Here is a 22,874-nt window from a genome sequence, read left to right on the forward strand (position 1 = left end):
TTCTATGGTTCTATGATCATTAGCTGGTAATGTATCATAAGAGCAGGCTGGGGACATGTTGGTTGGGCTTTGTTAGCAGTGAAACAAAAGTATGCATAGGAATGGAGGCTGGGGCGAGTTTGCTGAGGAGCAGGGAGGAAACAAAGTCATGTTCTGGTGCCTTGAGTGTGTGCAGAACATGTGCTGGATGGTGACTTCGTCCTTTCATGTCTCAGGCTGGGGTTACGCTAACCTGAGCTTTCTAGGAAATAAAAATTTCTCCTCAGGGGTTGTTATTTTTCACTTCATGAGCCTATAGAGGAGGGAAAGGAAAAAGTTGCTGTTGAAGAGGGTTAAAAACTGAAGTCCCAGGTATACATATTTGGTGTGGTGGAAAATATCAAGTACAGTCTGTAAGTGCGGTCTGAATGGAAAGCAGAACCACGCCAGGCAGGTCTGTGCTTGCACTAGGTCATGAAGCCACAGCTGGTAGGTCAGATCGTCCTGAAAATTTCCACAGCTGATGGAAATTGCGCACAAGACATTCCTGCGTGTCAAAGTAGGATTATTTATGAAAGAACTAAGTAATCTTCCAGAATCTTCTTCATTAAAAAGACATATTTCTCTAGTTTTTATTTTTCTTTCACTATATTGGGGCATTTTCTTCAATGTTGTCAAAAAGAAAGAAAAAAGATACTGTGCAAGAGCGCCAGCCCTCACAGCTCTTAAGTAGCGAGCCACCTTTAGATCTGCTTCTGTTAGAGGATGATGGAACATATTTAATCTCACAGCTTCCTGAAATCTTCCTCAAATTGTTTCTCCCACGGCTGAGACCGGATTTGGGAGAGGGGTTTCATTTCCTTGTCCCCTCACCATCTGCTTTTTTTAGGTACATGAAGAGTGGCAAAGAAGCAGCCCCTAACTTCATTGCAAAAGCAGTAGTAAGGCACAAAAAAGGACATCAGCTCTGGAGTAGAGGATTTAGAAACAGAAGGGAAAGACAGGACAGATGATGGTAGAGAATTATGAAGGTGATACACATTGGAGTGTTCTCTGATGTAGATTTAAAGGCTATTGAGTCTCAACAGCCCATCACTACAGTGCAGCAGCTGTGAAATCCAATGGCAAAAGGGTCATGAAGCTTGTTAGTAAACGACATGTGTGAGACAGTATGGTTTTCACTGTCCAAGCTGCTTTTCTTGTAAAAAAAAATTGCTCTAAAATATAGAGGTCATTGCAATAGAAATAGTAAAAGAGAACGAATGTGTCAGCAATGAAGTTATGAAAAAAACCTAGCAAATGCCAAGATGAAGATTGTCCATGCAATTTTATCTTTGTCCATGGTGTGGTTTATATACATGCACATACCCGGCCACCCTAGCCTCTGTTACTCTGTGCGCTTTTATTTTGTCTTGTTTGTATACATACATATTTCCTCCCAAGACCCGTAGTTCAGCACTGCACCTTATTCTAGCTAACAGACTAGTTACACTGGAAAATGATTTTAGTAGCAAACAAATCTGTCTTTCTATGTTTCTTTTTACTTACTGAGTTTGCATTTTCGTTGTAGGGAGGCTTTGGCAGTAATCACGTTTTAACAATTCCCACTGCTTCACCTTCCCCCCGCTGCTTAGTTGAGTTCCCACACTATTTTCTCACTGTGTTTCAGTGTTTGTGAGATAACACAAGGGACTGGATTTAAAGGAAGGAAAATTAATTCTATCTCAATTTGATTCACTCTTCTGCTTCACAGTGCAGCCCTAGAAGCACTGGTGGGAAGGCAGCTGAAGGGAAAATGCATAGATGAAAATGAGTACTCTGGCCCCCCTATCATGAAATCATGGCTTGAGCTTTATTAGAATTTTCACTCCCAACAGCTAAAAATTAGAAATTAAATCTTGTGTCAGTGTTTTACAGATGTACTTTGTTCCAATTTCCTGAGTGAAGATTTACGAGTTCTAAATCTAAAAGACATTTTTACTGGAAAAGATAGTGTTAAACCAGAGCCCAGCCAGAGGCATGGTTGCTTGGGCATTATCAAATACGCTGCAGCAAATCCCCAGTGGAGATAATAAATAGCATTGGCACTGCTGAAATGAAAGTATCTGTGTAGGTTTCCATGTGTGTATTGAAAGAGACTCAGGAAAGGAGAAAAGTTTATAAAGAATTTGAACTTGAAACTCAGAGTCTAGCTGAGGTAGGTCTGCACCCCCCACCCCCCTCCAAACATCTAAAATGTAACATTTCGAAATCAGCCTGACTTCTCTTCCTTCTCTGCTCTCTTCATTCTGCTCTCCCCTGGGCTTTCTCTTCTGTAGGTCAGGCGACTGGGGCTTTTCCAGGCACTCTGGCAGATCATCATGTTCTCCAGGCAGTTCTGTATCTGTAGCCAATAAACACATACATTTTCTCCAACTTTTTTTTTTTTCCCTGTGGTTTTTTCCTAGTTTGTTGTTGCTGTCTTTGTTTACAGGTCTCTTGTTTCTGTGCTCTCTAACTTTTCCTAGTTTATTTAATCTTTCACCCCTGGAAGACTCAACAAATATAAACAGGAATACTTTGCAATACTCCTCTATTTTTGTGACCTGTTACCTCTTCTTATTCTACCAGTCCTCTTTCGACTCAGTGTGCAACCTTTACTATAACGCAGTATTTTAAGCCTTTGTTAACTAGACTTAGTCCCCTTAGTGTGTGGTATAAAATCTAATTGAAGACAGGTAGTTCCTCTTTCCTACTCCCTGCCATTTCCTTTGTGTTGAATCTGCTGATTTTATGGCTGCTGCAAGGTAAAATGAGTCACTGAGGTGATCCAAAAAAATCCCCAATCCCCCCAAACCTAAAAAAACCTCTCAAAACTTTTCTTGATTGGCTCTTTGAGATGACTATATGTTCAGCAATATTATTGCTACATTACGTGTAAGGGGTTTTAAGGTGGGAATGTGACTGAACTTCCAGCAGGCTGAAATTGCATCAAACTCAATATAACATCACCAGTTTTATCTCTTGCTCCTAGTTCTTCTGCTAATTTATCCAGGCCTTCTGCTGTATCTTCCCTCCAGGCAACAATCCATGATCCTTTTCTTGGCAACTGAAGTATTCCCTGCTTCTACTGATTTTTTTCCCCCTGTTATTTTAATTTTTGTTGAGTTTTATGCTGAAAAGTAACCAACATCAGTCAGATTCCTGCCCAGTTCACTGCAGGGTTGCCCAGACATTCATTGTGATAGAGCAGAGGTTATATCAAGATGGCAGGAGAGTAAAGAGCAGTAGTAGAGTCTATTTGGTTTTCTTCTTCTTTCTCTTATACCTTCTTGCACTCACTGACTTGCATGCCTTCATTAATCTCTGGAAATTTACTTTTGTTCTTTAGTCATGACAGAAGGAGATGTAGGGCTGTTCAGTAAATTCAGCACTGAACTTGAAAAGATGCTGCTGAAGAAACTTTTAAAAGCTAACCATGATACCAGTGGTCTAATTCACAGATGTCGTCTCAGTAAACCAGGTAGAAAAGGAGAGGTTGCTCGTTTGTTAAGTTTTTTGGCTTCATGATTGGCTCTTGAAATTAAATATCCAGCTAGTGTGACAAATTATTCTTTGGAAATTCATGTCCTATATTTTCTGTGGTTAGAAAACCAAATCTGAGTGTGTGTACATCTATGACGCCACAAAATGGAGGAAGCTGAGCCAACCTAAAATTATGCCTGAGTCATAGCGTGCGAGGGTGGAGCAACAACGATTTGTGCCATGTAAATAAAAGCTTATAGCAGGTTGCTGGCTGTGGTGGATCAAAGACATGATAAATCAGTATGTGGGTATTAAAACAAATTGTGAGTGGGAGACAGAGGAGTGGGGTGAGTTCTCTGCCTTCACATTCTGGGAAAAGACTTCCTAGTAACTAATTTATTCTGAATTTCTATTCAGAACACCACACAAAATTTCTTAATCCTAACAAGATCTCATCAAAGAGTCATAGAATGGTTTGGATTGAAAGGGACCTTAAAGCTCGTCCAGTTCCAGACCCCCTGCCATGGGCAGGGACAGCTTCCACTACACCAGGTTGCTCAAAGCCCATCTAGTCTGGCCTTGAACACTGCCAGGAATGGGAAATGATGATTAATTATAATGATGAAATAGCACTTAATTTCTAAGTGATGTTTATGCATTCCTTTTTCATCCATAGATTTAAATATCCCTTACAATTCCTCTTGCTTCTTTAATGAGCTATTTAAAGCTCTTTACACTTCTTTAAAGGTTTACTGATGTGTTGTCTACTGCCACAGCCTTGCTTCTGTCAGCCTCATTTTCCTCCTTGATCGTCACAACAATCTACAAAGTTGTGGATATCAACAATTCACTGAAAGTGCTGACCGAACCTGAGCATGCCTTCCTCCTGCCCAAATCTTAGCCCTTCTGTTCCACCCTTGACCTCTCAGTATTGTCTGACAATACAAGTCATTACATTGTTTCTAAAATCAAGACTTCATATTGACTTTTGTTTTTGTCCGATGAGCCTTCTAAATCTTGGCTGTTTCTCTTAATTAAGTGCCTGATTCTTGTTAATCATCTTTTATTCAGGATCTGTAATACATCCCCCCGAAGTCCTCACTGCTGTGTGCCCTGTCTCTAGTTCCCTTATCCAGAACTTGGCATTGACTTACATATATAATCAATCATCTGGTGATTCATGACTTGCCATCTCTATTGCTGGCCTGTCTTTCCACACCCAGTTAAAATCAGTACCTTTTTGCCACCTCCTTGAGGTGGCAAGTATAAGCCACCACAGCTTACACTTAGCACAGTACATTCAGACTATGTTTTTTCTCTCACAAACCTTTCTCCCTCATTTTACAATGAAGGCCACACTGCCCTTTCAGGCATTTACGTCTTTAACTTGAATACCACTTCCAGCTCTCTGGATCCATAAGAGAAGACTGTGTCTATAATATCTTGTTTCTTTCTACATGTCAGTTAGAAGATTTATCTTTGTTGGCTGTCTCAGCGTCTTGTCACTTCACACCTCAGCTATTGCCACCTTCACTCTCTGACTCCTGCGACTTAGTGTTCTCCAAAAGCTTGTTCAGAATTGCACTGTGAGGATTATCTTCCTTGCTGACATAATGTCTATGTCTCTCTTCTGGCTTTCAGTTTTATCAGCATGAAAGGCAAGCTCATTGTCCACTTCAAAGTTTCTGATCAATTGACTCTGAACTGAATCAGCTTTATTGTTGCTTTGAGCATCAGCCCACATGTACTCTGTCAGTAATACTAGTCTTTACTGTCTCAGTAGTGTATTTCTCACGCTATCACCTTTGGCCTTTTAACAAAACACCTCCTCCTTTGCTGGAAGTTCCTCTCAAATTTTAAAGGAATTTGTTCATGCAGTTATCTCACCCGGGACTTATTTCTGCATTGTTGCTAGAGATTTTGCAGAGGCCTGAGCATGTAAAATGCAGTCATTGTGTCTATACCCTTCATTCTCTTCACCAGTGCTGTTTATCCAGTTGTTCTACTCCTTGTATTTTTGCAACCTATAAACTCTAGTCTTCCTTTTATTACAAACCCTTACTCAATTGTTATGAAAACCTTATAGCTCTCAAAACTGTGGTCTGTTGAAAACCATCTTAAGTAGTCTGCAGTCTCACAATGCTTGAATAAAAGTTTCATTAACATTTTGGCTAATCAGTATATAATATTATGTAGGAAATTTTGGGAAGGCCAGAGTGCTACAGGCTCCCCAGATGTGAGCACAGAAAGCCCGATTTTTTATAAGGAGAATTTTTGTTATAATAGGACAACAGCAACACAGTGTTATGAAACCTACATGTATACCTACGGCATTATGAAACTTCTGTGGCCTTTAGTGGCTTTTCACATGTTGAAATATCAACTTGAAAAGTATAAACCAAGATAGTAACCTATCTGAGAAAGCAGAAAGGTGTATATCACTATCTATAATACAGAGTAAGGTACGGCTTCTGAAGTTTGTTTCAGTATTTTAGCAAATGCTCTATACTTGCCTAGAAAACTGATAGCATTAATTGTACTGTTAGAATATAGAGTATGCTGTCCTCATACTAGTCTGCTGTAGCAACAAACACAAGGAGAACAGCATCTTCATGGTATTGTCCTCCTGGTTTTGCTTTTTTTTTTAATTCTGAAACTGCTCTTTAACAGCAAATCAGAAGCAGCTGATCCATTATGTGGTTCCTTCCACCGATTATTTCTTAAAGTACAGTAGACCAAAAAAAAAAAAAAAAGAAAAAGACCCCCAGACATATCAACTACCTATGTAAAATTGTACAACTTTAAAACATTTAGTGAAACTTAGGAAAAATGAGAACCACTTTCTGTTTTGAATGTCATCATTTGAATTACTTCTCTTCTTTATTCTGATGATAATAATTTTCCAAGTGGTAGGATGCATCTCTGACAGTAGTGCTTGCCTCAAGAAACATACACCTGATTGAAGTGCCTGAATTGTTCAGTGTGATGCTAATTCCAATTACTCCTGCGCAGAATTGTCCTCTTTGGAAACTCATTTATGCAGTGATATTGTTTGCTGTAACTCCTGCCTATTGTTGCTGTCACCATTTATGTGTTTATACACACACACATTTGAAAGTTAGTGCTTCAATGCCAATGTTCTTACAGAAGGAAGCAGTGCTTTGCAGCAATATGAATTTGCACTAGAGCAGATGGTGAACCTACCATGATACTCGCTTCACTGAGGTTCTCGGTTATAAAGGCTTTTTGTCTATATATACGTAGAGAGACTTTCACTGTAGCATGGCTGTTAAGATGCCTTTGTCCAGGTTATTGGCTTAGTACTGCCTTCCAACTCTGGTGGGTACATTTTAGTGCATTTGCACTAACTGTAGACTCAGTAGCTACTTACATGAGCAGGAGAAAGAGTTAGTGCCATACCACAGTGTTAGAGAAGACCTCAGCCTGGGTGCCTAAACATAAGAGAAGATGAAAAGTGAGGGAGGAAAACCCCATCAAGAATTTGTGCAGTAAATGTGGGCTGTCAATTTTAGAATCATGTGGGCATGACATACTCTGCAACATTTCTAATCACACACACACTCAGAGACCAGCTGAAGTAGTTAGCACCTCAGGAGGTAGTCTGGTGAAACCTCTGCCCAGAACAGGGTCAGTGAGAACAGGTTCCTCAAGGCTGTGTCCAGCTGGGTTCTGAATATCACCAGGGTTAGACACTCCACAGCATCTCTGGACATCCTGTGCTGGTGTTCAACCGCCCTCACAGTAAGCAGGTTTTCATTATATTTCAGTGGAATTTCCTGTGTTTCACTTAGTACCGTTGCCTCTTGTCACTGGATACCACTGTGAAAAGACTGGCTTCCTCTTCTTTATTCCTCCCATTAGGTATTTGTATACATGGATAAGATCCCTCTGAGCCTTCTCTGCTCTGAACAGTGCCAGCTCTCTCAGAGTCTCCCTGTAGGATGGATGCCTTCAATCATTGTGGCACTCCACTGAACTGTCTCCAGTGATTCTGAGCCCAGTTCTGAACCACTCCAGGTGTGTCTCACCAGGGCTGAACAGAGGGGAATGATAGCGTCCCTTGACCTGCTGCTGGCAGCACTGTCTAATCCATCTCAGGAGACTGTTGGCCTTCTTTACCTCAAGGGCACGTTGCTGGATTATGTTCCACTTCTTGCCCACCAGAAACCTCAGCTCCTTTTCTACAAAGCTGCTTTCCAGCCAGTTGACTGCCAGCTTGCACTGATGCATGGGGTTATTCCTCCTGAGGTGTAGACTCTGTACTTCTCTCTGTTGAATTTCATGAGGTTCCTCTCACCCATTTCTCCACTCTGCTGAGGACCACCTGAAGGGCAGCACAACCCTCTTGTGTCTCAGCCACACCTCCTGGTTTTGTGCCAACTGTAAAGTGACAGAAGATGCACTCTGTCCCATTACCCAGGTATAGTCCATATTTAATCAGTTTCTCTATGAGAATACTGTCAGAGGCAATATTGAAAGCCTTGTTAAAGTCAAAATAAAGAAGAGCATGGCTTTTCCCTCATCCACTGAACTTGTTATTTTATTGAAGAAGGCTCTCATGTTGGTAAGGTATGACCAGCCTGTAGTTGTCTTCATGCTCCTTTTGTCCCTTCTTGAGGATGGGGTAATGTTTGCTTTCTTCCAGTCCTCAGAAACCTCTTCTGTTTGCCACAGCCTTTCAAACATTATTGAGAGTGGCCTCATGGTGACATTGGCCAGCTCCATTAGCAGTCCTGGGTGGATCCCATCAGGTTACAGGGCCTTGGGTATATCCAGGTTGTTTATAAGCTCCCTAACCTGATTCTCTTCTGCTGAGGGTTAAGTTTTCCTTGCTCCAGACTTTTCCACCTGGAATTGGTGGGATGGACCTGGGATTCCTGCAGTCTGGTAGTCAAAGGCATTGCATGCTGTGGCCTTTTCCATGTCCTTTTTCATCAGAATCCCTGCCAGTGGGCCCATATTTTCCCTGGTCTTTTTGCTGCTGTTGTACCTATAGAAGTTCTTCTTGTTGCCCTTCACATCACTCATCAGATTGTTGGGTTTCCTAACCCCATCCCTGAATGTTTTAGATTTATGACTATCTTACTGATTCAACTTATCAGCCTCTGGAAAATGCTAGCAGTGCCCCATGCAGCTGCTGAATATATGTGTTGTCTCTATTAAACTTAATGAGAAGCAAACGCTGTGTTTAGTTGCGACTTTTTACTTGATTAAAATTAAAATGACACATCACTCCATCTACAGGCTGAGCCTTAATCTCCAGTGTCAGTTAGTATTAGGTTCACTATTGACAGTGGCCTAGTTTCCATTGATGGAATTCATTAAAAGTTTTAGTCCACAAGTCAGGAAGAAGTAGTGGCTGACAGTTCTGAACTGAAATGAGAGGAAAAAAAAAAATCAAACCCAACCTGTTTTGTTAATCCATCCATGTACATGAAAACAGCACAGCAGGATTAGGGAACTAATCCCATTTCAAATCAGATGCCTGCTGGTTCTATTTAATGAGCATTATGTCAGTTTCTTTTTTAACCCTAAAATGTCTTAATATTTAAAACAGCATTCTGATATATTCTTTTTTTCCGTTGTACTTTTGATCTCTTCAGGTAAGGTACTTGCTTCTATAACTGGACCAAAGACAGACTGCTAACTACCATTTTTACTGCCAAACTGCATGCCAAACTTCATTCATATGGAAATATCCAGAAAAAGGAATTAGCACAGAGTTCTCTGAGCATTGGTATTAATGAAATTTCCTACAGGTTTGTACCTTGTGAATAAACTCTGGTGTGTCGGAAGGAAGAAAGTCATGTGGCAGATAGATTGTCTTAGGGCTGAGATATTCAAAACATCGCTCTTCACACATCTCTAGCACTCAGTAAATGTTTTGTACTCTCACACTGCACTCATTTCCTGTGTAGGGACACTGTTAAAATCTCTCTGGCCTATACGCCCACTTTCATTAAATTTGCAAAAAACTGTTGAGACTTTTGTCTCTCTGCCAAATATGGCTGAAATTGAAGGAAGAGCTAAAAACTACTAACAGAGGTTAAGGAAGATGACTTAGACAGATGCATTCTTTGAACAGACCACCGTATCTATTCACAAACACATGGTAAGGCACTCTGATTTGGTGGTCCCCAGAAGGTAATGGGGAAATCATGTGTGCTCTGGAAACTTTCCCTGAAAAACTCTGGCTCTCTTGGTAATAGGTGATTATTGGTTTTTTTTAGTCACATAACAATTGTGCAATATAATAGAAATAAAATTTTGTATATTACAGATACGACATGGCAAATTCATGCTTTTCTAATTGCGAAATGTAAACAAAAGATGACTGTGAAATTAGAATGAAAATAAAAACAGAAAGTGAAAGAAGAAAAGTAGATCTAGAGTAAAGTAAAAGTTGTGTTATTTAGTAAATTAGTTTTGGGGTTTTTTTTTTTAATTTCAGTAAAACACTGATGAGAAAATTACTCACTGGGTCAGGAATCTGATCTAATTTATCTAAGTTCAGTGACCACACATTGAGCATCTGCAGTTGAGAACCTCTGCATGGTTCATGCATAGGTTTAAGGACAGAGGAAAACTTTGGGTAATTAACTTGTCATTATATTGTCTTAATAATATAAGAATATCTTAATTTACATAAAATAATTAGATATGATTATACAATCTCATTATAAATAAGGTAAATTCGCCCATGCTGTACTGGCTGCAAGTTTATCTGCTACTTGGTCTTCAGACTGTTGCTTCTAATCTATCATGTGCCCGTGGGAAGCCTAAGATTACATCTGTCTTGCACCTCGGATTTTTCTGATATTGTGACTTCAACTATTGCTCAGTTGTTTTACTCACTCTTATAAGCTATAGCACTATTTTCATGCTATCGCTGGTGGTTACCATACCATACTTCCAATGTTATATTAAATACTAAGGGCTACTAAAGCCACTAGAACTCATAGATTACCAGATGGCGTAAGTCTCACTTTGTTTAGAAGAGAAAATTTGAAAAACAAAGCTAATTTCATATGTCTGCTTAACCACTTAACAAGCTTAATATGCTTGTATACCAAGTGATTTTGGAAGATAATGCATTAAAGCACAGACTAGAATATGGAGAACATCATTGGCGAAATATCAGCTATAGGTCATTCCCATTGTTTGTGACAGTTCAGTTCTCTGTAGCATCTTCAGTGCCAAGAAAGATGTTTGCAGTAGTCCAGTCTGACATGCATAGCCCAGGCTGGGAAATGAAATCTAGAGGTTCTTAGGCATATGTATTGTGTTGTTGCTGCAGCTGTGGGCTTTAGAAAGGCATGTATTTTTACTAAGATGTCCATTTCCCCATTATTATAGAGAAATATCACTTAGTAAACAGGCCAATGATTAATGATTATCACTGTTAACAACATGCAATTTATTTCTGACCTAAAATACCTATTTTTAGCTTCTGGATATTGTTGGGTGGATTCAGTGTATCAGAAATTATGATAAGTTCACTTATTTGTGCATGGAACCCAAGCAAACGACTTAAACTAAAAAACCCCCATGACTTTAAGAGTGTTCAAATCTTGCTTGTCTAATCATCATAACATACTTTCTGTCTTATGAACATTAACAAAAACCTGATAAATAGTATGCAATCTACAAAAATGAGTATTAACAATACTGGAGAGGTGTTTTTCATTACCCTGTGCCAAAGACCCTGTCAGCACAATAAGTGAGTGCCCAATATACCATTTTAATTTGGCAATGTTTACATCCCTTGATATCAATACTTGCACAGAGTCCAGGATAATGAAAAATTATGTTTACATGATCTAATTCTATTGATTATTGGTATTAGCTTGATATTAGTCTGATAGCTATATATTGATATGGGGGAAATAGAAATATATTTATGTAAAGAGAATTATTTAATGTAGTTTATTTTGTAATGTGTAAAGCAAGTAATATTAATATATATGTAAAATTGTTATATTTATGTATCAGCAGTCATCAAAGATCAGTTTTCTAAAACAGAACTGTATCACCATAGATGTATCAAATGAAAAAACTTATTATGGAGAATAGGAGCATTTGTTGTTAAACAAAGTCACATATAAAGATATATTTCAGTAAAAAAAAGCTATACTCTATGGACTACAGCAACCAAAAAGGTAGACACACCACTGCGATAGCACAGTAGTGCTGACCTACTTGAGCAAGCTGTACAGTAACTAGCATGCAGCTCTGGCTCTTTTTCAGTAAAACGGTATGTGACCTCCCAGATCAACATCTAATTTGAAACATAAAATGACCAGATGTATCTTTTGGCAGCATAGTTATTAACTTGTTAACTTTATCTGCAACCCTCAAGGCTACCTCTTACATCACAGTGATGAAGCATCAAGTAATTGAAAGTCAATTTTGTGCCAGCCAAGGACACTGGCTGCAAAAAACAAACACAAATGTGTCTGGAGAGAAGACATTTTCATTATTTCTTTCTCTAGCTCCCTTACGCTACCTGCCCACTTGCTCTTGCGCTGATGATTTTTTGTTTTTTTGAAGGGAAAGGTAACAAAAGTTTGATGAAATCTTGAGGAGTGTGAGAAAAATCTGAATGAAACTTCTCTTACTTTTCAGTGCAGGCTTACTTAGATGCTGTTTATATTCAGAAGACATACAGGATTCAGACCTCTGGCCAGATGCTCTGGCAGGTTTTAATATTTCTGGGTAGAGCTTAAAAAATCTAGTTCACTCATTCATTGTCCTTCCTGATATATTTATCTAGGGCATATTTTTGTATAAGCTATAAAAAAACCCAGCAGAAAAAGATTGTTGACCTGCAGATTTTCTGGATCTTTAGCATTTAGCAATATATTTCATAAGGAGAATCAAATTATTACTGGGTGTAGAAGAAGCCAAGGTACTGTGTTTTTCTTCTAAATTGCTGTAAGTTTTGCCCATAGTGGGATCCTGAATGCAGCTGTTCCTGACTGCTCACACTGGGAAAAACACCCAAAAGACATTAATGCCTAAATCTGGGGTGAACCACCTGACTGAATAGAGGTAGGAGGAACCAAAATTATTAGAACATAGTTGGAAGGACTAGTAAGATACAGCTAGAAGAAAGTGAAAATCACAGTCCACTATTGGGAAGAGACTTCTGTTGTGAATATCTGAAATTTGGTGCTGCCAGATACCCGTTCAGCCCACTCACATAAACCCTCATGAATTCAGTGGAAAGATTCCTATTCATTTCAGTGGGTTTTGGCCCAAAGGGCAGCAGTTTATTCAGCTGTTATCCTCAGTTTTTCACGTGTTCTCTCACTTGGATATATGGAAACTTCCTCTTTCTTGCTGCAGATCACCTGGGTTCTCAATTGGTGTGTTAATACAGAAAGTTTGGCCAAAGGCAGAAAATGAAAATGTTTTATTGTACAGAATGGAAGGAATAGTGATATTCAAGGCTGCTTTATAACTGTAGCAGTCACAATCCTGGATTCATGTGTCATGTCAACTTTGGAATGCTCCAGATCTTCCATATCTCAGTAGTGTGACTCTGGCTCATCTTTGCAATTCAGAGTATGAGTGAGGCTTGTGGGTATTTTAACTTTAGGCATTTTCTATCTAGTAACTATGCTTTATCTCTTTGTTTTCTTTAGGCTTGTTACAGAACTTGTCGTTTCATGATCAAGCTCAGCAAGTGTAGAGTTAACATAAAGGGGAGCCTGCCTGACTTGCATGCTGATGTTAATGAAACTGTGAGTTGTGTCATATTAGCCTCATTTGCTTCCCATATGCTTACTCTCATTTTCCCCTCAGAAGCTGGAATTCCACTTTTCATCTTCATTTGTATGCCCAAAATGCAGCCAGCTTAATTACCAATTATTACCGTACTCATTTAAAAGCTAAATCAACTGGAAACAACAGTAAAAAGTGTCTCCCTTGAGGAGAACTAAAGACTTTGTGTTAATTTTCTTCACATATTTTGATTAGTATAAAGCACTGTGTAACTTACAAGTTAATGTCCCCAACTGATGTTAATTTTAAATCAAGATGACACGTGGATACTCGTGGGATGACGGTCAGAGCAACCTGCCTTCTCTTCCTCCTTCAACTCTGACCTGCCGCACAGAATTGTTTCTCCCTGGGAAACGATAATGAAGCACTATAGCACCCAGCTCTGCCAGCAGCTTTTTATTTATGTCCACCTTTTCTTGCTTTATTTTTTAACTGCCTGGCCTGTGCTATTTCCCTGAGTTTCTAAGTCCCTTGTGATTTTCTTCTAAATGCAGTTTCTTCCATCTAAGGAAATGAGAACTCTGTAAAATTCCAGGTAGGTTTCATGGGACCCTGTCAAACAATGGAAGGCGTAATAGCTGTTGGGCCTGATATACTAGTGATTGCCACAAAAAACATCCTTCCAGTCAATACTGTAAAACTGTCAGACACTCTTTAGCTCCTGAGTGAATTTACCATTCCTAGTGACAATCTCCATTACTGCAATAAAGGCCAGAGTAACTATAAGAAAAGAAAACTAGATTTGGAGACCTGCCATTTTTATTTATGTAACATTTACGTGGTGTAATTTATCAACTATTTGGAACATGCCACCCTCTCTTTATGGGAGAAACAAGACTTGCTTTCCAGCTGTTTTTTTTGCTAAACAAAAAGTTGAAGGTTTTGAATTTATTTTTTTTTTCCTAAAAATAACCGAAGTCAACTAACAGAAAATACAACAGATACTTGTAAATGAGTTAAATAATTGCACAGTGATGAACTTGATGCATTTATATTGCCTGTAGCTCAAGTGTGAGCAGAACCTAAGACTGAATGTGGTGGTTGTGTGCCCCACACATGCATGGCAGCCAATAGTCTCCCTACAGTGCCACCCTTACCCATTTCTCATCTTCTTTTGAGAATGAAAGGCTGCAACTCTGCTTCCATCCTGGGAAGCAGAAAGCATTCACAGCAGAAAGCATTTGCAGCTCCCTTGTCTCATATGGTTCATAAAGATTTAGCCTCTGACTTAGTGAAGAAGTCCTGTTTACACTTCCCCTTTCATACACCTAGAAATTGCTAAATGCAACCTTCTAATAAGATTAAATTACTCTGTATTAAACAGTCTCTAGTGTGTCCATCTTTGATTATTGGACCTGTAAGTGTTTTATGGACCACCTGTCTGGTTGTGATGGATAATATTCTGATCTTAGTAAAATAATCAATAGTTTTGCTATTATTCCAGGCAGAACTAGGATTTTGCCCATATGTCTCTTTTCCTATTAATTATGCTGTTCTTTCTGTAAAAGTATGAAGGTAAGCTTTTATTCTCTTCAGCTTGTAATAGGAAGGCATGAAGGGATATAATTGCTCCTTTTTAAGTACAGTGAACAGATAAATGAGATGGAAAAGGCTCAAACACTGAAGAACAATGGTTATATAAAAACAAATGTATATAAACTGGCACAGTAAATTTTGTCTTGAAACCAAGTAGAATGTTTCTAGTAATCAGAAAAAATATCACTTAAAGCAGTGTGATGAGAAACCTAGATGGGAGTTTCACAAGTTTATGGATGAGGTGGTATAAATATCTGAGAGATCAGGGTGTTGGATTCAGTGACTGAAGTTTTCCATTCTTCTCTTATTTCTGAAGTCCTTTGTCCTTAACATAGTCATGTCATTCATATGCACACACACAAAAGGAGATGAAGTTGCGGTGCAGGCAATGTATGTTTCACTTTCATCAGTTTTAATTTTTCACATTTCAGCCTCCCTTTCCTCACACCACCCAACATTTTTATTTAACTCCCAGTTCCTGGGATGTGTATGATATTGTTGCTTCATTAAGCTAAAGGACAGGCTCACAAATCCTAGTGAAGAGCATGAGTGCACTGGACCAGTTGAAAAACCGTTAGGCAAGAAAATTTTCAACTTTGGAGGTACATAGACTGGGGTTTTTCTAAGATCTACGTAGTGGGTTTAAATACTGGTTTTGAGGGAATTTCTGCTCTGGCAACTACCAAGGAACCTCATTCTTGTGAGAAGCTGGTGCTTTTGGAAGCAGTGTGGAGAAATTCACCTCTTACATTGCACTGAGATGGTGGCATGGTTCACTAGCCATTTTCTGGTCTTCTATTTTCAGCATAGAGGAGGAAGCACTGTGAGCTGCGTCATGAATTTAAGCACACAGTGTTTCAGTATGCTTCAAAATAACACATTTCAGGGGTTTTGCAGCAACGCTGGCGTTACTCTCACCTCTACCTCACTCTGCAACATAGGCATGGATCATCTTAATGACTAGTGACTTCTATGAGCTTCCTACTTCATGGTGCTCAGCACCTTGTACGAGGATTGAATTCTGAAAGCGGAGTGGCAGGTGTGTCCCTGAGTTTAGCTGCTCTATTTATAGTGTTTTCCTGTAACTGTAATCCTGCAATTATCATTCATGCTGTCTTCCTGCAGTTCTGCATGGCACCAGGCTGGTGACATAATAAACATCCTTTTATGAGCATGGCCTTCTTGGAAAAATAAAAATTAATTGCCTAAACAACATCACATGTAATTAATCAAAACTTAGGAGGCAGGAACTTTAATGCTTACAACATCAGGAAATTCTGAGCTGACTTTTAATATAGCAATACATTTCATTTATTACTTTTTACTTCTAAGTCATAAATTTACATCAAATTGCCAGTGAAAATTATGTACAAATTCAGTAACACAGATTTTCTGAATAAAAATAAGAGCACAGGAGAAGTAGTTATTGCATTTCAAAATCGGCCATTAACTTACAGTTAACTGTCAGCCGCTGGTAGGGTAAGTTACAAGAGCAGATGAACCAACATGATCATTTATTGTTTTCTGAAGCTGATGAAGCACAGACTGTGCTAAATGATGTAGAGACAAGGAACTGGATCAGGAGACAAGAAACCCCAAATCATATTTTAATTCATGTTTTGCGCACAAGAAGCCTTATCAATGATTTGTCTTGTGATACATATTTACAGATGAAAGGCTTGTTGACCCGCTGTCAACAGGCTTAGCCATGCACCCTGCTTTAGTTCTGCATCAGACACAAGTGATTGAGGGAAAGCCAGCAGAAAAGAGTTAGCTGAGCTCAAAATAGGAAATCTGCACGGACCATATCCTTGCTCTTTGAGGAACCTTTACAACACCACAGCAGTGTGAAAAAGCCATTAATGAAACTGAAAATTGGATTTATTTTTTCAAATCATATTTGCTGCTTAATGAGAATGATATTTTATTGATTTGGACTAAGGTGACATTTTGAAGACTTTCTTCACAGCAGAGGTGCAGAATCATAATCTGTTGTTTTTAGATAAAAGCTTAGATTTTGGAGCAGACTTTATCCAAGGGAATAAAGACAGCAGCTAATTTTACTGCAGCTAAATTAGAGAAAATGCAAGGCTTTGCCTTTTAAAACAGAGGATCACTCCATTTTTCCCCTGTAGTGATGACATAACATTTACATTTCCATGGATAATGAACTAGATCTTGCCAGCAGACCAGCCAGCCCCACAGGGGACTCATTCCCAAAGCTTAAGCGTTATTTTTCTTTCCATCTGCTCCACATGGAGCTTGAGGTAAGCTATTCTTAACGTGTTATGAGGAACACCATTTCTGGAAAGCAAACACACTCTTCATTTTCTTCTTTAAACAAGAAGGATCTTATTACTACCAGTCATGGCTTCTTTGCTGCAATTACCATTACTGCTTTTAATTGGTAATTCACTAGTTTTGGAGATGAGGTTTTAGAGCCCATAAAACCACAGGGAGCCAACTCTCAGTCTAAATGGACCTTCTGAGGATATGGGAAGCCTCCACAATGTTGCTCACATCTCACAGAAGACATGAAATGCAGTGTCTTAATTTTAAATGTGTTTCACAGTCAACTGTTCTTCCCATAATTATGTTTATTTCCTATTAGTCCTTAAGTACATTCCAGGTAGGAAATGAAATTAATGCCAAAGAAATATGCAGCTTCTTTCTGCCAGGAATCTCTCCCAGATCCTTCCTTTGCCCTATTCTACCTAAAGTGTTTACACAGCTGTTATAGTCTTTATGAGGATTAGCATAAAAATCCATATTAAGGGCCATAGAACTGTCTTCCAATTATGGAAATGGGATCAGTAGGAAATTAATAGTATGCAGTTGCAATGCCCTCCTGATTCAAAGGTGTCTTCAAGGGTTGAGCCTCTGGGGGCCTTTTTGCCTGTGTCATCTCTTCTTTTTTAGTGTATACCTGGCAGTACCAAAGGTGCTGTACTGTGACCTGTGTCAAAGCGAAGATCCTGTTTCCTGATGTGAAGCAGCAACCAGCCAGTGAGGGCAGTGGGTCAGCAGGAGAAAGGCTAAAAGCAGCTCAGGTAATGACAGCTTGAGTTGCCAGCCAGTTATGCCTTAGATGTCTCTGTGTGAACAAGAGCCAGTCTCACTGCCTCAGTCTGATAGAAGGTGAGTTTATGGGTTCCAGTGCACTGGAAGAGGAAGGTTGGTTGCTGTTTCCACTGACTCCCTGCACCCAAGACATGCTTACAGCATAATCATCAAATATGCAAGCTCTTATGTACTAGAGTATTTCCCTGTGTTTCAAAACACCTCTAGGTGTACCTAAGCCTCCACAGCCTTCTCTGGGCTGCTGTAGCCTGACAGTCCTAAAGCAAACCAGAGACACCTCTCAGCTTTTCCTGCTGTCTCTTCCCTGGGCGTCCTGCATCACTATATACAGTGGACCTTTTGCCAGACTTGGACATAACCCATGTGGTCTGAGCTATACATGAACATGTGAAGAAATCAGATCTAGAAGGTTAGCCTGAGTGGTGTGAGTGAGGGTGGTCCAGTAAGACCTGCAGTTCCCAGGGGAAGTCTTTGGTGCTGAGTGGCTCCTCTGGGAAACCAGAGAGCAGCACCTGCAGGTGACACCAAAGGTTCCTTCACTGGGCATCTGCAAACCCTAAATGTAAGGAGAAGTAAGGAGAAAGGCTGCAGTGACTTTTCTTCCTGCTCCACATCTCATTACCATGCCCCTGAGACCTCTGTTAGACGCTGCTTTCCCTTTTGTACTCAGGCTAGCTTCCTACCTGTGCCAGCCTCTTTTTCCACTGAAAATCACAGGCAAATAAAAAAATATTTTTGACTATGGTAAAGAAAACAGGCAATTCACAAAGGAAATTAACTACTTCCCTTTCTCCATGTTATCTTAGTTTTCTAAAGAATGATTTGAACTGCAGCCCAGTAACCTGGTAAAAACACTGTTGCTAGTAACTGGCCATAGGATTTTGTACTGATTTTGCAAGACCTCAGGACAAAGTGTGACTCTTGCATTTTTAATTGTATTACATTATCATCATCATCATCATCAAGTAACTTCTGAACCCACTGAGACCAAAATGGAGAAGTCTTGAAGTCTCAAATTTATCATGCCCCTAGTAGCTTTGTGAAAACCAGTGCTCAAACAGAAGAGACCTTAATTCTACCACTAAGGAAAATGCAAGAGAACAGTGTTGTTACCTGTTTGCTTTGGGAGGAGTCAGTGCACTGCTGCAGCACACATTATTCCCTGCCCAGCAGACTGGCACAGGGAAATGGAAAGAAATGGGGGAGGCGCTGGGATTGTTTAAAGAAAAAGAGCATATTTCTGTAAGAAACCTAGTTTAATGGTATCAATATTAATATTAATATTTAATTTAATATTTAATTTTCTTAAGTTTAATAATATTGCGTACAGAAGCGCTATTCTCCTGACACTTTGGACATTACATTTTGTTACATTAAGTCATCTAACTTAAGGAATAAAATCGTGTAATTTCAATGGAATTTCAGTTCAAGCCTTAGGTTTGCAGGAAGCTTAAAGATACTTTTATTTACAAAATCTACTACATGGATTTAATTTTATGTAACCCCTGCTGTTTTGTTTTTGTGGTGGTTTTTTGGTTTTTTTTTTCAAACCAAGCACCATTGAATGTAACAGAGTCACTGACTTTTATTCTTTGATTTCATGGCATAATCTTTTTTCTTTTTTTTTTTTTAAGATTTATATTTTATGAGGACTAATGGTGGTGGAAAAGGGGCATTTCATTAGTAAATCTGAAACTATATTTCAGCAAGGATGCTATAGAAGAGAATATCCTTTCAAGTGCAGCTTAATGTCCCAGTTACTTTAATTTTTGTAATTACTTTTTCTCTTTTGAAATTGAAGTAGATTAATTGCAATTTCCTCTCACTGTAACAGTGGGAAGAGAAAAGAAAATCATATTGAGGATAAATTCTCTTCACACAGCTGCAGCATGATCCCATAGCCCAAAAGTCTGAGGGCAGGATTTTTCTCTGGCATTGGAAATAGCATTAGAATTGTTTGTAATATTATGCCAGTGCAGAAATGAAAGCCACTTATCAGATCATTTAGGTCTTAGAGCTGATGAGAAGCCTTCTGCAGGACCATAGAAGTAGTCCATAATCTCCTACAAGGACAGGATAATGAATCCTGCCTATCCAATGAGTTCGACAGCAGCAGGCCTAGGCCCAGGATCCGTTGGCAGGGAGAAATACTAAATTGATTTCTGTACTTATGTCAAACAGCCTTATTAGATTCCAGTGGGGATAATTTTTCATTCAAGCAAAGATCTTGGCATAAGCATTCAATGAATGAAAACACAATGATGTATACATGGACTTTATTAATTTGTTTATTTCAAATCACCAGAAGATGAATCTGTTTTCACTTGTTCTGATGCAAGGATGCCACCATTACAAAAGTGATGCAAACAAAAGCAGAGCTTGATCCAAACTATCTATAAAATTATTTTGTGGTGTATAGTACATTTATAGCATTACGGTTCTTGGGTTGAACACTGCTCCCTTGCTGTTGGCATAACTAGATAGATTACTTCTGCACTGTGAGTTACCTCCTACTATACTGCAGCTGATGGTAATTAGTCTGGAGATCAACACGAGACCTCTGTAAAAAGGAGTAACTATTTTACTCCTAACAGCAAAAGCCAAGTGCTTTTTCTCCAATATCAGATCTCATAAGAGGAGATATGTTAATGGCATCCAGGAATGGTGAAAAGCTGTGACAAAACTAGGTGTTAAGGGAGCACCTCTTTGTGCCCAATTTACTTAAAAAAAAGATAAATCTTTTTGATTCTTTGTATTATTATTATTGTTGTTATTGTTGCTGTTATTATTACTACTATGACTACTTCAAGCAACTTAAAAGCTAGAAACATAAAAGTGCATCTTAATGTACAAGACATAGTAGTGCAACATGTAACCTTGAGGGCACCTGGTCTCTCCCAGAGAAATTGCAGTCCTGAGCTGGATGCCTAGGATTCCTCTGTGATGCATGAGAAGAATTACATACCCGAAATTATACCGATGCATACAGAGCAGGAAGCAGCCACAGGAAACACTGAAAAACAAGTGGGTTGCTCATCTTGGCCTTAAACTCTTTATTCTGTGTTTCGCAGGTCTGATTCTTCAAGTTCTCTTCAAGCCTCTATGAAGAAGAGACTACTATATAAAGTCCATGTAAGATGTACAGTAACTTTCTTTTATTTAGTAGCTCAATATTTAAAATTGTCAACAAGATAACAGAAAACCTAGAATAATTTTCTTCTTCTGCCTAAGAGATTGTAAATCTGTGTCTCACATCTTGTGGTCTTAACCATCAGAACAATTCAGAAGGGATGACCCTTACTGCCTGTCCTTGGAAAGACATCAATTTGTAGGAAATTGTAATAGATGTATTTGTCCTAATAGAAGGGGACAGTTTGGTATCAGAACGCTTCCCTGCATGGAAAAAAAAGACCTGGATTTCTGTCAATATCCTATGTGATATCTATTTAATATACACTATATAAACTGCAATTGAAATTCCCATTCTACTCAGTGCTTGTTAGGGCACACCTGGAATAGTGTGTTCAGGTTTTGGTCCCTGCCATACAAAAACTATGTGGACAGGCTGGAGGGCATCCAGAAAAGGGCCACAAAGGTGATCAAAGGACTGGGAATCCTGCAGTATGAGAAAAGGCTGGGAAAGCTGGGTTTGTTCAGCCTCGAGAAAAGAAAGCTTAGGGGAGACATCATCACCATGTTCCAGTATTTAAAGAGTGGCTATAAAGAAGAGGGATTTTCAAGAAGTCACATGGAAAAGCAGAAGGGTTAAGGAAACAAGTTACTCTTGGGGAGATTCTGATTGGACACAGAGGAAGATTTTTCCCAGTGAAAGCAATCAGCCATTGGTGGATTCCCTTATGTAGGACACTTTAAAGATTTGTCTGGACAGGGTGCTAGGACACCTAGTCCAGTTCATGCTTTGCTAAGAAAGACTGGAGCAGATGAACCTTGAGGTCCCTTCCAAGCTGGTATTCTGTGATTGTAAGATTCAATAAAACTGTGCATGAAACTGACAAGGTAGGCATGCTGTGAGATCATCACTTTACATTTGGCTGTGCAGTTGAGGGAAGGAGTGAAAACGCGGGTCACTGACTCACATTTAGGCTGGGATGCTTATTTGGCCATATTGTCAAACCTCAGGCACTGCGGGCATGGGTATGGTTTAGGTGCCTTTGGAACTAGGTGTCCTGGTGCTCCAAAAGGCTATTGAGCACAGAATGTAACCTTTTTTATACGTAATATTTCACTTAGGTGCCAACAAACCTACTTACATCATCTCTTGAACCACAGTTGATGTTCCAATTTCTTCAGCATCTTCAACTGAAGTGTCAAATCCTGGCTTGCTGAATTACAAATTCCCTTGGTATTAATGGGGCTAAGAATTTACCTCTAATGCAGAAAGAATAAGGACTAGAGACTAAGACAGAATGACCATCAATTCATGGGACAAGAGCATCAGTGAAGACAGACGAGGCCATTCCTTTTCATCTTTCAGATCAGCTAAATTATGAAATGTATCCCTCTGTAAGTTAGCTCCTTGAATATATCCATGGGCTTCATAATTTCTGCTTAAACCATACCAGATATTCTTCTGACTTCTAGTCATATTATCAAAGTCCAGACAAAAATAGCAAATAAAATATTCAAAATAAAACAATATTGAGAAATGCAGCAAACTTGATCAAGACAATTACTTAACGGCTTAATTTGTACATGGACAGAATGAGTAGGTCAGAATGCTTTACACTGTACAGTAAATGTGAGAAGGCTGAACAAAGGCATACTGTGTTAATAAAGGATGGCATATAGGATATACAAAGGATACAGATATTTCCCTTCCCCTAAGATAAAACATGATAGTTTAAAATTAGCAAGCTGATTACACACACATACACTTGTCGTGTGGAACTGTTTGCGAAAAGACATAATAATGTTCAGGCTCTTACACAAGTAATTTAAAAACAAGA

This window comes from Psittacula echo, assembly GCF_963264785.1.
Source record: "Psittacula echo genome assembly, chromosome: 3".
Classification (NCBI taxonomy): domain Eukaryota; kingdom Metazoa; phylum Chordata; class Aves; order Psittaciformes; family Psittacidae; genus Psittacula; species Psittacula echo.